Source organism: Patella vulgata, chromosome 1 (genome assembly GCF_932274485.2).
Source record: "Patella vulgata chromosome 1, xgPatVulg1.2, whole genome shotgun sequence".
Taxonomy (NCBI): domain Eukaryota; kingdom Metazoa; phylum Mollusca; class Gastropoda; family Patellidae; genus Patella; species Patella vulgata.
The window spans coordinates 74,523,966-74,538,684 of NC_065879.2; the positions used below are offsets into that span (position 1 = coordinate 74,523,966).

General features: G+C 33.4%; 1 protein-coding gene across 4 annotated transcripts in view; it reads right to left on the reverse strand.

Annotated features, from left to right (window-relative positions):
- LOC126811668 (adenylyl cyclase-associated protein 1) overlaps positions 1 to 14,719 on the reverse strand; it is a 118,674-nt gene that overhangs the window by 66,337 nt on the left and 37,618 nt on the right. Inside the window, exon 1 of one of the 4 annotated variants that reach the window (XM_050537492.2) lies at positions 13,042 to 13,107. The exons of 1 other annotated variant lie outside the window; for it this stretch is intronic. The gene's annotated coding sequence lies outside the window, so the exon portion shown is untranslated. Of the gene's footprint in view, positions 1 to 9,164; positions 9,189 to 13,041; positions 13,108 to 14,719 lie in introns of those variants that run through there. 2 more of the 4 variants (XM_050537520.2, XM_050537501.2) reach the window with 2 other exon arrangements.

Consider the following 14,719-nt stretch of genomic DNA (forward strand, 5'->3'; position numbering starts at 1 on the left):
ATTTTACACATGGTTTTGTAATGAATGGCATTGTATCAATGACAATACAATCATGGAATACACCAGCGAGGAATAACTTAGTGATCATTATAAAAATCTCATGGGAAGGAGGAATGTAAATTAAGATGATCTCTGCAGTGCTTTTGAATTTGATTTATTCGTTAGAGTTTTTAATGATTCTATGAACTCTTTGCAATACATACATCTATATAGTACTCTACCCCAACTGGTATTTGAACTATTCTGCATAGGTTTTTAATCACATTACAAATAGCACACACAGAATTAACATCATATTTGTAATTTAACCATAAAATCGTTTTCCTTTCTCAAAGGTACAAAAATGCAAGATTCTACGCAGTCTTCAAGGGTCCTAACTTTGATAATAATTATCACTATTCTACATAAACAAAGTAGAAATGACGACTTTAACCCTTTGAGCTTCCACAAGTATAAAATCATCAATGTTCATATGAAAAACGGAACCGGAATGGTTCTCCCGATATTGGTCGATAATGTTCCTCTGGATTTCCCTTTGTCAGTGGTGCAGGAACAGTGTTGTTAGGATGGTATGAAAAATTGATCCTTGACAGTTGGAATTTGAAATAAGAGAAGGTTGTATCGTATGTGCCACTGCCCGGACAAAATTTCCCCCATAGTACACTGTATGGCACACATGTATATATGCACGACATCAAGAGCCCAGTTGATACAGAGAAGTACATGAAGGATGTTAACCCCATTTTAAAAATATATATATAATCACTTTAATTACAATCTTACAGACTTATATGCACATTGCACACCAAGAGTACTTGTACATACAAATGTATAGTGTGGACCTACCAAAATTAAAGCCAGAAGGAAATCACAATCAACTTAACAAAATTAGGTACTAATTATAGCTGAGCCTCCAAAAAGAAATTGACAGGGTGTACAGACTGATGAAACTTGAGTGTATACATGTACATGTATGACACTGTATTATAATGCTTTGCGATTTAAATTCGATCAAAAACAAGCAACTTTTTTTGCTATACAGTAGCAAGTATGAAGAAATACGCCAAGCCCATTTATACCCAGCCTTCTCGGCAAATCCTAAGATTTCCTACAATTTTATTAATCTCTTTACACCACCAAAATTGATTGCCAAGGCAGTGGCTTTATATGTGTTTTGGGGTTTTGATAAGAGAGCTAAATCAAATTTGGTGGCAACTACATGTAACTGAAACTCCTTCCATTCACTTGATTTGATATTTGTTTTTTTAGTGCAATGTCTATTTTCTGTCTTGTTCGCAGGTTTATCTTGTAAATTTTTGTTTTGCATGTAGTGCGGTCCTCCTGCACTTACTATTTGATATACATGTACAGTTGTACATGTAGTATACTGTTTGTATGAATGTATTGAGTTATCTATGTAATATGTATTATTGAATGTATATGACTATGTCTAAGTGTATATGTATGCATGCTGTCCTTCATGGATGTTTTGATGCAATAAACATCTTATCTTATCTTATACAAATTAAAATGGCTTACTTTGTTATTATTTGTTTTTCGCACAAATTAAAAAACACTGTTCTGGTAAAACAAAGTTAAGACTTAAAATGTGTACCAAAAATAAACCATTCTTACCTGCTGGAGTAGGCCTCTTACTCTGTGATGCAAGACGTCCAAATAAACAAGGACACAAAAAACTTCCCAGAGACATGTTGACAGCGATATTGCAATATGGTACTATATGTACTATTACTACTATTATTATCAGTTATTTTATAAACTGTGTACATATATGTCATATACAAGTAATATATTTATTATATACAGTGTCATATTTAGTCTAATCATATCCAATTATCTTCTCCTGACTTTCTCTATACATCTAGTAGATAATTGTCCTTGTTAGGCTAAAAACAATTTTGCACTTGTTTTACATACAAGAATTACAAGCTTTTACAATGAGATTTGGCAAAAATCGGCTATGAGAGAGGGGAGGCATTTATCTGCAAGCCACACAACACATTTATAAACAGTAAAATTGTTTTGTTACATTTTTCCATCCTTATAGTAAGCTAAATAAATTTGCCTATAAACAATGGGCATAGTCTACATGTATAATTATGTTGCATTAAGGCTAGCTAGAATATGATACATTGATAAATATGTTATTTACAATATAGGCCACTAGTAATTAAATCCCTGTTTATCAGTTTGATATCATTGTCTTTAAATTACATGACCAATTCTGAACACAATATTTTACACTAATCACTAAATAAAATATGGCATCACTTTTGTAACATAGAAAATTGCATTTTGTGCAATGTTTTGTGTCCTATTCTTTGCTTTTATGTTAGAATTGAGTTTGTAACAACTGTATTCATCAAAATTAGTTAGAACTTTACCCATTCATTTTCAGTCTATGTTTTAGTTTATTATTTTGTCATTCATAATATACACACTACATAAAATTATGTATACTTCCAATCCCACTTGTAACACCACAGGTGAAATTTATACAAAGAAAACAAAATATATAAATCAGCATAATCCAATAAGACAGACACTACAACATCAGAAATAGGTGTGCCGTAAACACTGTCACAATAAATTCACAAAATAAAACAATAATACAGATGACCACATCCTTTATCAAACAAATTTTATAGTAACCTAAACAAGTTTTAACTTGGATTAAGGTGTGGTTTAGAATAATACTGAATTTCACTGTAGCAGCATATTAATGTACATGATCCATGAATTAGTATCATACACAGTTAGATATTACAGTACAGTGAATAAGCCAGTTCACTGATTACGAAATTTTGCATTCAATCTTTCAGAACACTGATTTAAATCGAACAACTCTTAAAGGTGTAGTTAAAATAATACAAGATTGTCTTTGTACCTAGATTTTGACCTGCACACAAAGATAAACATTTCCAACACATCAAACAAACCAGACCCATTTCAACAATGTTAAACTAAAATGCCAAATGCAATTATCAACACATTTTCGAAAATATTAGTGTTATCTTGACCTTTTCTCAACTCATAACACCATATAAAGGAAAAATACAGATATAAAGAAAAGGTAGCGTATATGTATGTACAATTCAGTATATCTGTACGTCTTCAGGTTCTGACAAGCAAGCATGGTCCCCCAAACTTCTCCAAAATATCATTTTGCTATTACTGCTCTATTTATGATGTTAAACATGTATAGATGTTATATTTTGTTTTAATTTAATAACTTGTTAAAGCTTGGGGTACTAAGTGACATTTTCAGATGCAATGCCATTTTAAATATTCTTTAAACATGCATTATGCAAGAGCTATAAATCTGCCTATTGCAGGTCTTTCTTTAGGCCTGAAATGTTTTCTAAAGTATTAATTAGACATCAATTAACTGATCCATGCCTTAATCAACTCTCGATGGCATCAGATTTCTCCGATATTAAATAGATTAGAATGGTTCAGCGATACTTTGATTTAATCAAATATGGAGGACTGAGACTTAGCTTCGATCAACCAGTACGGTGGTTGAAATTATTGCAAACCTTCTGTCAAACCTTCAAAGGCTAATATCTTCGCTTGCAAAGAGTAATTTGAATGGAATTTTCAAATTATTCATTCTACATCATCTACTTTCGAACTATTATAGCAAGAATGGCTAGTTCTTTATCTAAATCTTACATAATGTATCATAACTAAATTCGAGTATGGAGTGCATTTCCATTGGACTATAACTTCAGTATAAAGAAAACATGTATATACAGTGCACTCTGTCACATCCGACCTCTGATCACTCCGGCACTCTGTTACATCCGACACCATTTTCATGTCCCGATTTATTTCCTTATTACTTTAGCCAAAAAATCTCTGGGTAATTCGACCTCTGTGCGTTCCGGATTACGACACCAATCAGTCGTACGGTCATACAATTTCCATTGAATCGACACCGTATAATCCGGCCTTCAATCAGTGGGTGTGAAGCAAACACTTACCGATCAATTATCCGTGAGATTAAAACTGGATGGGTGTGAAGCCACAAAAGATTAACAAGCAATCACCAATCAATTATCTGTGAGATTAAAACTCGCTACCGTGGCCCTTTTTTGATTACTTTGATAATTTTAATCTCTTGTACGACAGTCGTGACAAATACTCAAGAATATCCACGAATTTTCTTCCGAATTCGCAGTCGTAAAAATATTCCTAGCACCTGTTGGAAACATTCGTTGCGCATGCCGATTTAACCTGAATAACCTATAAGTTTGGTCACCCTACGGATCTCTTCGAATCGTGTGACCATGACCGGGGATGCTCGATTCACAGTCCGGAACGTCACGAATTGACAGAATTGCGATCGAGTGACGCGGAATTCAGTCCTGTCACAGTTCTATCAGTCCCGACGACGGAGGTGCTATGAGTAGAATTGTGACGTAATTAAACACGACAAACAGGTTTCGGCTGCATGGTTGGATGAGATATTTATATATCCAAACGCATGCGTTGTAGCCCGAAGTACCCATTTTCACTCGATTGTCACTATTTTGGGGATTGAGAGAATTCAATTCCAGAACGTTCAATCGAGTACGCCCATTATCAATGAACACGTAATAGCAAAGACAAGAGTGCGATCAACTCAAGACGGCGAAGAAGATAAATTAATGACAGACTTGACCTATTCAAAATGCCTACGCATGTTAAATGAAATAAAAATTAATGTAATAAAATTTTGAATGTACAGAAAGGTTTATCATTTTTAAAGGGAATAACATTCTGGTGATTTGAAGTTCTATGTTCGAAGCTACATTATAATAATACTTCCGGTTTTCGAAGTTACAATATTTCCGGTTTTGAGAAAACTGGGTAATCTGACACTCTGCGTAATCCGACATATTGTAACGATCCAGTACAATGTCGGATGTGACAGAATGCACTGTACATGTTATTCTTACTGTGTGATTTTCACAATTAACATGTATAAAATGAAATGAAATTAATGAAGACGGGCATATGCCATACAGTGTGCTATGAGGGAAATACCACTGACAAGAGGAACCACGCCGGAAAATCTTGAACTTTCTAAGGATCCACCAGGATCAAACTGGCTACTTCCAGGCTAGCTACATGTATAAAGAACATTCCCAAAACTTCATTCCATTGAGGTTTCAGACTTGAAGAGCAGTCTTCTTCCTTGGTTCTCACTATATTGCTGCCCACACAGCAAGGAATATTTGTGGTCAACAAACATATTTTAAAATTTTTAATAAAACTTACACAAGTACAGGCACATACATACTCTACATAAATGTATGTGTATTCTATATCACTTACATAAAAATGTACCAGACGAAACCACAGTGTAATGGGTCCATAAAGAAAAATCGATTCTGTTGTCACACATAAAAAATAATTTCCATGTCTATCGAAAACAAAAATATTCCTAACTACAAAAAAACAACCACAAACATACTAAGTTTCCAGACATGCATGTAATGTATCATATTATATAAATAAGTTGCATATGCTGACACATTCTAATATCATCTCAAGAAATGCTTGTGAACCATAGAAAAATATGTCTCAATATTCCAAAATTAGTTGGACAAAAACAAATGAGTTTTCAGACAATGGAAAACTGTTTAAAAAGTTGAAGCACAAAACGAAGGACGAATTTGAAATCTTTCGATTGATTCAGTGACATCTTTAAACCCCAAGTCAACATGGTGCTTTGAAAGACAAATAGTGAAAATAACTTTAAGTTGTTCAATACAAGAATGTACATTAACTGGATGAAGTAGTACATGTTGTGTATTACCCTGCCTATCTGACTGTATTTTTTTTACAGGAGACAAAAACAATCATGATAGTACATGTATATTGTATCTATCTTAAGATTTACATGCATTTAAGTATATATCAAAGAAATTACACATTGTTACTTCCTAAGATTTGATTGTTCATAATAATGTTGATTTAATAAGATAATAGAATTTAGAAATAGTATAGTGTGACATTATGTTCACCGGTTTGATACTATACAAATATACCTACAAAATTGGATTTGTGCTTTGTCCTGACCTGGAACCATTCCGCAATTTTTTTTTAGTTTAAGGGGAGTAGGATATAAAAGTTTCAATTCATCATAGAACTAATCAAACCATTCAATTTGTCTAATGTTTCTTGTGGAGATCCAACTTATACAAAAGTGTTGTTCGCAAGGAATGGAATAATGACCTGAGACTATAACATATATATTTTTTTTGACATAAGCAATTTTATCTTTTAATATGGATGAAATATTTATATCTGCATGGGAAAATTAATAGCATACATGTACATTGTACATGTAATTCATATACATGGTATAATATATATAGTCCGGTCGCCAAACCCAGTATTTCGAGTGAAACTGGAAATTGTGTATACAAAGTTTTTTTTATGATTGATTTTAGTAGCCTAGGGTGTCCTCTTTCATAATCTGCCGGGTGAACCTTGGTCACCCTTGAGCGTTTTGAGAAATTCAAGATGGCGTACAAGATGGATTACCATCTGCCAGTGAACGCCACACAATAGCTTGGTGATGAGCTCTTTTTACGTTTCCTGCAAATGCATCATTCCTTGAGCAAGCCTACATGGTATTGGGTGGGGGGGGGGAATGATGACAATACATTTCCAGTTTTGGATGTGCTTCCCCTCCAGCGTGTTTCAGACATCGATTTGCTAGAACTCTATCCATAGCAAGCTGACATAAATACAGTGACCTGTGTAAGCACTGATTCTATTTGAAAATCTACTACTACAACGAGTGAGAGAGAATACAATCAAGCTCTCACCACTTCCAAAGCTGTTCTTTTCCTAACGACGCAGCAGCATGTAACCGTGTCATATTCAGTAAGAAGAGCATGAGCTGGCAGGATTTCAATAATAATATTAATTGACATGTGTTTCTCCGTATGTCAACGGTTGTTCCTTGAATCGTGATTCCATTGTAATGCAATTCTTGCCAGCTTGTTATTAACAGAGCTCTTGCAAATCGATGCCTGAAACACACTGGCGGGTATAGGCATCCAAAACACGAAATGTATCGTCATCATCTCCACCTAATCCATGTAGTCTTGCTCCAACGAATGATGCATTTGCAGGGAACGTAAAAGGATGTCATCACCAAGCTACTGTGTGGTTTTCACTCGAAGGCTGTGATCCATCGGAACTGTATTGCTGGGTTAAGGACATTAATTAAGAATATTACAAACAGTCAAATTGCTCCGGAGTCTGTCATGTGGCTCATCAGATGTGGATGCAAAAGATAGGTTGCCAGGCAATGAAACATACGCCCACAGCAGCTAAGTCGTCTGAGCAGTAAACAGGAGTTGTCGCATATTTTTTCTATTGTCGGTAATGAAACATCTATAATACACTAAACTCTGATTAAGAGTAACAACTCCTTAAGTAATTATCAGAGAATCATTAGAATTTGTTTGGCTTTTAGTTTTGCCCCATGCTAACGTTTAGTATACGAAACATTTAATATCATGGATTTAGCTGTTCAAGTTATCAAAATTTATTGAAAATCAATATACTTGTTCATCTCAAGACCTTAAACTCTGTGTATCAACTTAAAGTCAATCAGATGATAACTTTGGTCTCTGGGACATCCACTAGATTTTTCAAAGTAATCAAGGGCAATAACCTTGGTAGTAATTATCGGAAATTGTTGAAAATCAATAGGCTTCTTCGTCTCATGACCTCAAACACTGTGTATAAATTTCAAGTCAATCGGATATTAACTTTAGCCTCTACAGCGTCCAAGAGATTTTTCAAAGTGATCAAGGGCCATAACTCTGGCAGTAATTATCGAAAATCGCAGATAATCAACAGGCTTCTTTGTCTCATGACCTTAAACACTGCTGTTATTGACACTCGCGGTGGACACACTAGATACTGATGTACAGAATGTGTACAGACGGACTCTTAAACCTTCTCGTAATATCTTGGAATTGTGATGAATTAATCACTAATAATGTGTCAACATACTGTTCACAAAAAATTGCTTTGATCCATTTAGTATGTCGTTTTCTAGAATGATTTGATTAAAGTGCCTCTCTGATTTTGAAATCGGACTGATATTTTTTTTTGCTGTTTAGTATATTACTCATTGACGTGATCCGGATTATTTTATAGTATGCTGCTACCTGGTTGACACTCAATGTAATGGTTAATCTAGGATAAATACAACTAGAATTTTAAGATTATTTTCCACCAGTTCTCAAAAAGAATTGCCAGTACCCCAAAACATTATCACCAAACTCATCTTTATATCTCAATTTGCGACTTTTGCATTAGCCCTGAATACCAGCTATTACAATAGGACAGCCCATACAAAATCCTATCAAGTTTATTTAGGTTTTCAAGCTAGAAATAAAGTGTTTAGTAAATTTAAGAATGTCACTGCATATATGACATTTGTAAATATTGATAGTAACAGTAAGATTGTAATTTATGCCATTCTGTGTAGCCCTTTAAGTAAATATAGCAACATGCATGTATCACAATACAAAGCTTGATTACAATGAAGATATTAAATTTGGACACAAATCATGTCTGTTACCTACATTTGCATAGGAATTCAATTGCAGGAATGAACCCGCAATCATATTCATAGAACCCACTAAAATTAGACACCACTCTTGTAACAATTTGGATATACATGTAATGTGTAACTTTCGATGTATTTTTTTTTAATCTTGACCTGACATATACACTTGGTTTATTCCCACTAACACAAGTCCCATGTGTACATTATGTTAGTCGTCTGTATACCAGTCATGTCAAACAGGGTTATCTCTTTAAATCAGATATTGAAAGAAATGAAATTTGCCCCTTTGAAGTGCCCATTATCATGTGGGCTTTGGGGATGATAGTAACATCTGGTCAAAAATATATGATGTTAACGGATAGGGTTACATAAGCGCTGATGGTCTACAAACAAAATACAGTGTATTGTCACTATTCCATTCAATATACTTCTTGACCTTGAGTGTTTATCTGCTTCTTGGTAATCACAATCTTTTGGGGTGAGCAATAGCTGCCCGTTTTGATACTGTACATGCACATGTAACTCTAAATTTTATGAATATCTGTAGCATACTTACATATGTTAATATTATCAAGCGTTATTTCCACATGTATTTTTTATAATCTACCAGTACCAATAAGTGACAGTCCTATGTATTAGTATCTTAAAACATTATTGATCCCATTTCTATATCAACCTATTGTGATTCATGTTCAAGTAGGTACAATGTTGTATAGCTATACTAATTTTGACTAAATATGGATTGGAGTGAACCAGGAAGGACAACTACTAATAATGATAGAAGTTATAGAAGTAAATATCAAGTATGTGTAGTACATGTATGTTAAAGAGGTGATTAAACTACATGTTTATAAGTTTACACATCTCATTGTATCCAATTATTGTTTATTTTTGAAAGACTTTATTACAATAATTTACAAATATAAGCTTAAACAAAAGGGGATAGTGACCAATTAACATTGTAACATGCTTAAGGGTGAATCTTGCGTTTTGATTGGTCAATTAGAAACTATTAAAATGCTAAAATAGCATGTTACAATGTTGATAAACACTTCCTGTTTCGCATATAGAGGGGTGTTATTGTCTGCTAACGCATCTTCGGTCCTAATGATCTCAGGACGTGTCTATTGGGCAATAACACCCCTCTAAATGCGAAACAGGAAGTGTTTATCTTCTAAATATCTCATTTGTCCGAAAATTTCAGCTTAAAAAGAAGAGTTAACGTTTTGAGACTGATTGCCAAAACTGTTTATTAAGAAAAAAGGTGACTGCTACTCAAAAAAATTATCTCCAACCCCAAAGAAAAATTTGATGTTGGAATTATTTGGAAAACACATCATGTGAGTTTAAGTATTGTTTGAGACTAGAGTAAAGGGTTTTAATAGCCTTCCACACAGAATTCAACAGTTTTATTCACAGAAATATATTTCAGATTTTTACATAAATTTCCGAAAATGGGAAAGTTTAATATACCTATGTGTAGCGGAGAGTTTTTCTTAATGTAATGCAAACCACTTTAATGTGTTTGTTGGTTTACAATCAAAACAGGAAGTTGTCTCCTACATTATATTCTATAATTAGAATAGGTTTTTTCATACCTGCAAATAATACATTTCATTTTAGACATAACATTTACCTCAATTATGATACAGTAAAACAGTTTTGACCAAAGCTACAATAGAAAATACTATATGTGATTATTAAAACTGGAAGGAATTAAATGAATTAGAAACAATACCAGCATGTTTTTTTCTAATCATTTAAAGGTACATTAGTTAAGAGTTTAATAACGAGTTGGTGATTCCTGCTATAATAATTCAAAAATAGATGATAAAAAAAGAAAATATTGAAAATTTCATTCAAATTACTTCATTCTCAGCCAAGTTATCATTATTTGTAGTTTTGACAAAATGAGTGCATAGTGGTAATCAGGGCACTGGTATATTCGAGATTAGCCTCGCTTTCCCATTTTTAAATTAAATTCTTAAATGGAAAACCGTTTTAATGGAGTTAAAATCTTGAGTATCCAATGCCATCGAGAGTTGATTATGGTCTTGTTTTGTTAATAAATGTCTAATTAATAGTTTATATAACATTTCAGGCCTAAAGAAAGACCTGCAATAAGCAGATTTAGCTCTTGCATAATGTATTTTTAATTCTTACAGACACTTAAAATAAATTCTAGATATTGGCATCTAATATAAAAGGGAGAAAACAAGAGACTACCAAACAATTAGAACACACAATATGATAAGTATTCTAACATAATTACTTGGTAGCTAAAAAAATGAGCTCCTTGGATCCAAGAGGGATGGTGTGTAGTCAAATGGTACATGTAAATGAAAATTATCATTTTCATTAAACTACATGTACCTAAACATGATGCCACTTCCAAATATTTTAAACCTGTAGTTAACAAAATTGTATTGTTTCAATTCTTTACAAATCTGAACCCACCGAGACATAGATTTAACACAACTGCCACTGCGATTCTATTGATTTTTATTTTCCATAGACATGAAACTTTTATTTCAATCTAATGTATATTTGTTTATAAACTTTTGACTTGATCCATATAAGAGCTAAGGCAAAGACATTGCAGTGTTATGTTAATTCATTTATCAGATTGATAATTATATAAATACTATACACTGTATGTACATAACTACCTGGTATAAATAACTACTGACCTCATCTTAACATTTATGATGAATGTCTATATGTTTTATAGACTTCTATAATATCTCTGTACTACATGTACTGATATTTGTAATTAAAACAAGTCTAATTATGGTCATTTTGTATAATACTTTGTGATCTATATTAGGACATGTAATCTGTACAGATTTCTACCATACTCATATCTCTGTATTATAAGGCTTATCTAACATTGTCCATATATGTTCATTTAGTATTGATAAAATTATTCATGGTCCTCATTCAATTCAACCCATCATAAGGTTTGTGAAGGCTTAAATTTGTATCTTACAGTCTAGGGACATCAATACATGTACATGTGGGGTTGAGGCTGGATTACTTACATGTAGCTTCATATTCATGACTGACTGACTGCCTCATACATGAATATTTCCACAATACATGTATCTATGCACAAAGTAATTCATGTGCCCTGTTATAAATCAGTTGTTCAAGAGTATAGAATTGCACCTTAAATCAGAGGCATGGATTGATTATTTAAATTGGTGTACATGTGGGAGGTTACATTTAATTTCTGATGGCCCAGGGCTGTATTCTGAGTCATAATAATGAATACTTTGTAAATGTAACCAATGTTTTTAAACTATAAATTAAAACTAAAAATGAGCATTAAAATATATTTTGTGTATTTGCCATTCAATTAATAAGGCACTGTCAAATTTGGGTAGCATTTTTGTTTTCTCGTCTGAAACCTATTACTTATTGGCTGTCTTTAGTTTCACAGGATTATACGTCAAAGTCAACAAAGTCACCCAATGATTTACCAAATTTTTTAATGTACCGGTATTGCAATGTACGATGTGGATGATGTGGATGTTTGACGTCAAAAAATAAATAAGGTCGGAATTTTCCAGCTTTTTTCAGGGGATATAATTCCTCCTAATATTTATACAGGATGTTTTAGTAACATTGATACAATACAAAATAGATACAAATGTACTTACATGTACTACATGTAGATGATGTAGACAAATGTATGAAATGGTTTAATATCCTATTTTTCTGCACTTATTTCATTTCAGGATGTCAAATTAAACTACCCTGTATAAGTTTACTAAAATACCTATTTACTTTATTGAAAATATTGCAATTTCAGCTACATTTTACATATAGATACCAGACTGAGAATCTGTTTGCTAACTGTCACTGACATGATGCAAATTCACTGCCGAACAGCTTCAAAATTAATTCATTCATTCTACTATGAAACAAATTATTTAATCTGCTACATAGTGTCATTTCAGATTTGTTTATTCTGAATAAAGCCATATACCATAGGCTAGGTCTAATAATGTGTTTTGATATACACCTCAATAAGTCTTAATAAAATTGCAACAAATTATTTTAGTCGGACTCGGGGTGAAGGCAAACTGCAAATGTCATTTAAAAAGCAAACTAAATGGGTCAACAATTAAATATTTATTCAAGTCACTAATTTACAGACCATAAAAGTCGAAGAGAATGGGTTGTCAATGTGAATCACTAGACAAACCATCGATAGATATGAATGATTCACCATTTGGCAATGTATAACATGGGCGCCGCCATCTTTAAAAACGCCCGTTCAAGTTAGTAAAGTGACATGTCAAGTTGTATAGACAGACGAAAACATCATTTAGTGACTATCCAACAAGTGCATTTGATTATCTAATATATCAAGAATAACAGAATGAATTATAAGCGTTTAATTCTACTGAATATCGCTATAAATTTACCTTTTGTTTACTGTCGGTGAAGTCTTCTTCCGTCAGAGGGCGGGGCTATCCGGATGTAGTCTTTGTTTGACATGTCTGGGGGTAAAATTTAGTCTTGATCAGTAGGTTCTTGGCGGAGATACTAAAATGCCAGCTAATAATATTAAGGTCTCAATACAGACAATCATTACAATATCCCTTTTCCTCCAAATATAACATAGCACGTTGTTTATCTTTCTCGAAATGTCCAGTGGCAAAATACAAAACAATATAACGGAACCGATATAAAATAGAGACTTTGTGTAATATGCAAATGTCATCGACATGATTATGAATAAAATCAAATACCTCACATGCATCGTTTAGAGCGCTCTTATTTCGTACGGCCTGTTATATATTTGCTCTTATTGTACTTCAAAAGTATTCAATTATTAATTATTATTAATTACAAATGTCGTTTTCATTTTTATTCAAGAAAATATAAAAATAATAATATTGCCTTTTAATTTGACACAGATGTCATGCGTGTCGGTGATCATATATAACCACCGTGTCACATTCCAGTGATTCTGGTAATTATCGGCTTTGTTAAAATTTACTACATGTATATATATTCCGAATATTGCGTTGGCGACAGCTGTGTAATTTGATAGGCCATAAAAAGAGTTATCTCCCTTTAGTCATTCTTGGCGACAAGGACAATTTCACAAGGACTCCTATTCATAATCTTATTTGTCTGACGGCTAACCAATATCGGTTAAAATAGATACACTACACTTTCGTGTTCTATATCTCCCAGAGTTCCTTAAATACTTTAATCAAAATGAAAAATGTGAACGATATTTAATCCAAAACATAAACACAGGAAGATATAAAATATATATTCCGAAGACAATTATTCTGTAGAATACAGAATCATTGCACAGTTGTAACAGTCTGGAACAATGGTTTCCACTCTATCGGACGTTTTGCGGACTTCCTCGTGAGCCAACAGCAGTAGTCTTTGATGACCACTATCAGTAGGATGTCAAAAATATATGAGATTATGTCCGCCTTCATTGGGGTAGGAATTTGAAAGCCGCAAAACCAACGGTAAAAATAAAAAAATAAAGCCAGAATTTGGTGGGGATTTTTCTTATCAAATCTTAGATACCCTCACGGGTCTGACATATAAATATTTATCAACGATCATATGATCTCTCCACCTGTCTGTCATATCTATAGACACGCCCTTGTCAAAATCGGCAAACAGGGACAAATATACGCCCATCAATTGACCACTGAAGAAAAGCTAAATCCCGATAACCATTTACTATGTTGTCTGTACGTACTAGTATTCTGGTCTAGTATTTACTGTTATGTTTTATGCGATGCGTTACGATAGGATTGTGCCCATTGAGTCCACGATCTGGTACGTGCAGATACGTTCGGATACGTTTCGATACGATCAACATGGTTGTTACGAATGGCCACAATATATGATAAGACCTGATAGGGTCACCACAATTACTCTACGATTAAAACCTCGATTTCAATCGTAGCGCGAATCGTAATGGTGGGAACCTAGCATTAGACACAAAATAGAAATTGTGATCGACATTTTAGCATATGATACAAAACGCTTTAAACAATCATTTAAATTGGATATCTTAAGTTTATGCTGTAACACACTGACGCGATCCCTGGTGTGAGCGTATGT